Here is a 4,129-nt window from a genome sequence, read left to right as displayed (position 1 = left end):
CTCCCAGAATGACCACCAACTGGGAGCTCTTTGGCACTATTGCAGCAATGTTGGAAGATGCCGTCCTTGACAACATCAACAAGGAATACGATAGACCGGTTCAGCACCTCTATGTCTGTGCGAAGAATGCCGAGAGTGAGAAAGCCACAAATAGACGCCTGTCTTCGAAAACTCTCAAGCTCATTCGTCAACGTGGTTTGGCACAAGCCTCAGGCAACCACAAGCTAAAGTCCGAACTCACAAAGCTGTGCAAAGATGCGATAAAGGAAGACCTCAAAGAGAGAAGAGCAGCAGTGTTGGCCAGTGCAACAGAAGCCGGGAAAAGTATTCGCAACGCTCGCCTGTCCTTCGCCAACTACAAGACCAAGATGACTGCCCTCCGACGTCCTGATGGATCTATCACATCCTCCAGAAAGGCAATAAAGAAAATTATTCACGACTTCTACTCGGATCTTTTTGACAGCCATGTCCACCTGCCCACATACCAAATTCCGAAGGATGGATAAGTCATTCCCTACATTCTCCCTTCTGAAATCCGACACGCCATTTCGCTGGTAAAGACGCGAACAGCACCTGATCCGGACAAGGTCAGACCCGAACACCTGAAGAATCTGCCACCAGTACTCATCAATACACTGGCCCGACTCTTCACATGCTGCCTGTCTGAATGCAAGGTTCTGTCCCAGTGGAAAACCAGTAGGACCGTTCTGTTGTACAAGAAGGGAGACATCCACAGCATTGGCAACTATCGCCCAATCTGCCTGCTGTCTGTCGTCTACAAGTTGTTCACTTGTGTCATCCTGAATAGAATAGGCAAAACACTAGACGAAGGACAATCATGTGAGCAAGCCGGGTTCCAAAGGGGATTCAGCACAATACACCATATCCACACAGTGTCCAAACTCATTGAAGTTTCGCGAGAGTTCAAGATGCCGCTCTGTCTAATGTTCATCGACTTAAAGAAGGCCTTCGATTCTGTTGAGTCTGAGGCAGTCATCGGAGGCCTGGCCAAACAGGGCGTTCAAACTCAGTATATCAAAATTCTCCACGAGCTGTACTGTGGATTCACCACCAGGATCTCACCATTCTACAAGGAAATGATCATTGATATAAAGAGAGGGGTGCGGCAGGGTGATACCATTTCACCGAAACTATTCAGTGCCACCCTTGAGAACATCATGCGACAACTGGAATGGGAAGGAATGGGAGTGAAAATAGATGGTCGGCAATTACACCACCTTCGATTCGCTGATGACATCATTCTCATAACACCAAACATTAGACAAGCTGCACAAATGCTGACCAACTTGGACCACAAGTGTGGAAAGGTAGGATTGCAGCTGAATCTCAACAAGACAATGTTCATGAAAAACAAACTGGTCCCTGAAGCTCCATTTGCTCTCAATGGAACGAACATCTCTGAATGCAGCAGCTATGTGTACCTGGGCCGAGAAATCAACATGAGGAACAACTTGGTGCTAGAACTGCGCAGGAGGAAGAGAGCAGCGTGGAATGCATTCAAGAGCGTCAAAGAGGTGGTTAAGAAGATGAAGAACCTCCAACTCCGGGCACATCTTTTCAATTCCACCGTTCTTCCTGTACTAATATATGCCTCAAAGACTGGGCCCTACGCAAACAGGATGAGAATGCTATTCTGGTATCCCAAAGAGGAATCGAAAGAGTGATGCTGGGAATATCATGTCTCACTCAAGTGAGAGAAGGAATCCGGAGTTCTGACCTCCATTGACGGTCAAAATTCAGGGATGCTGTCTCGTTTGCCAAGGCATCAAAAATCAGATGGACCGGTCATGTAATGCGATTCAGAGAAGACCGCTGGACTAGAGCTGTTACCGACTAGATTCCACGGGACGTCAGAAGACCTCGTGGCCGCCCACCAACTAGATGGTCAGATTTCTTCATCAAATCTCTGAATGAACAATTTGAGGCTCTTCCTGTGCCTGGAGCGAGCAGATATCATTGGGCTGTACTAGCTCTCGACAGGGACAAATGGAGACGTTACTAGCACCCGCTTGAGCAAATCGAAGATCACCGGGACTACAAGTGATACAAGTGATCCTTCTTTTAAATACAGTGACTCGGGGCTGAAGCGATAGCACAGTAGGTAAGGCATTTGGCTTGCATGTGACCCACCTGGGTTCCATTCCCAGCATCCCATATGGTTCCCAAAGTACAGCTAGGAGTAATTCCTGAGTGCAGAGCCAGAAGTAACCCCTGTGCATTACCGGGTATGACCCAAAAAGCTAAATAAATAAATAAATAAATAATTTAAAATAAAGAAATAAAATACAGTGACTCATTTTTGCCCATTTATTTAATTTTAATTGAATCAGTGACATACACATTTACAAAGCTGATTATTGGATTTCAGTCATATAGTGCTCCAAAACCTGTTCCTTCACCAGCGTACTTTTCCCACAACCAAAAGTCCCAGTTTCCCTCCCTCCTCTGCCAGCCATCCACCGCCTGCCGCTATGGAAGGCCCTTTTCTTCTCTCTCTCTCTCTCTCTCTCTCTCTCTCTCTCTCTCTCTCTCTCTCTCTCTCTCTCTCTCTTTCTCTCTCTCCTTTTGGGCCTTATGGTTTGCAATACAGATAATGAAAGATTATCAGGTATATCCCTTTACCTGTGCCCTTCACCCCACACACTCACACTTTTTTAAAAAATTTTATTGAATCACTGTGAGATAATTGCAAGCTTTCATGTTTGGGTTACAATCACACAATGATCAAACACCCATCCCTTCACCAGTGCACATTCCCCACCACCAGTATCCCCAGTATATCCCCCCTTTCCCACCCTCCCCCTGCCTCCATGGCAGACAATATTCCCCATACTCTCTCTCTACTTTTTGGCATTATGGCCTGCAACACAGACACTGAGAGGTCATCATATTTGGTCCATTATTAACTCACACTCTTGTCGCAAGCTTTCAACCACTGATCCGTCCTCCTTGCCTCTGTGTGTATATATATATATGTATATATATATTATATATGTGTGTATGTGTGTGTATCCAACAAATAAATAGTCATTCTATACCTTACCCTTTTCTTCTGACTCATTTCACTCTCCATGTCAATCCACTTATAAGCAAATTTTATGACTTCATTCTTCCTAACAGCTGCATAGTATTCCATTGTGTAGATGTACCATAGTTTCTTTAACCAGTCATCTGTTCTCCAGTACCCAGATTGCTTCCATATTCTGGCTATTATGAATAGCGCTGCAATGAACATAGAAATGCAGATGTTATTTCTGCCCTGGGGTTTATTCCCAGAAGTTGTAATGCTGGATCATATGGAAGCTCAATTTCTAGTTTTTTGAGGAATCCCACATTGTTTTCCAAAAAGGCTGGCCAACTTGGCATTCCCACCAACAATGAATGAGAGTCCATTTCTCCCTGTATCCATGCCAGCACTGGTTGCTCTTGTTCTTTTTGATGTGTGCCAGTCTCTGTGGTATAAGATGATATCTCATTGTTGTTTTTATTTGCATCTCCCTGATGTTTAGTGATGTAGAGCATCCTTTATGTGCCTTTTGGCCATTGAATTTCTTCTTTGAGGACATTTTTGTTCAATTTCTTTCTCCATTTTTCGATGGGGTTGGATCTACCAGTATCCTATATAACTTTGATATTAACCCTTTATCAGGTGGGTATTAGGTAAATTACTTTTCCCATTCCGTGGGCTGTCTTTGTATCTTAGGTCATTTCTTTTGAGGTGCGGAAGTTTCTTAGTTTCATGTAGTACCATTTGTTTATCTTTGTTTCCACTTGCTTGGTCAGTGGTGTTTCAAGATGCCTTGAGCTCCAATTTCATGGAGGGTTTTGCCTGTGTTTTTTTCCATGTACCTTATGGATTCAGGTCTGACATTGAGGCCTTTAATCCATTCTAACCTGACCTTTGTACATGGCATTAGAAAAAAGTCTGAGTTCATTTTTTTTTACAAGCAGCTGTTCAGTTTTCCCTGCACTGCTTTTTGAAGAGACTTTCCTTGCTCTACTTCATACTTTTTGCTCCCTTATCAAAGATTAAATGTTCATATATTTATCAATATATTATCTGCATAATGTTTGGAAGACTATTGCCATTTTTATAGTGTTAATTCTC

The sequence above is a fragment of the Sorex araneus genome, chromosome 3 (genome assembly GCF_027595985.1).
Source record: "Sorex araneus isolate mSorAra2 chromosome 3, mSorAra2.pri, whole genome shotgun sequence".
Lineage (NCBI taxonomy): Eukaryota > Metazoa > Chordata > Mammalia > Eulipotyphla > Soricidae > Sorex > Sorex araneus.
Note: the sequence above shows the minus strand (reverse complement) of the source record.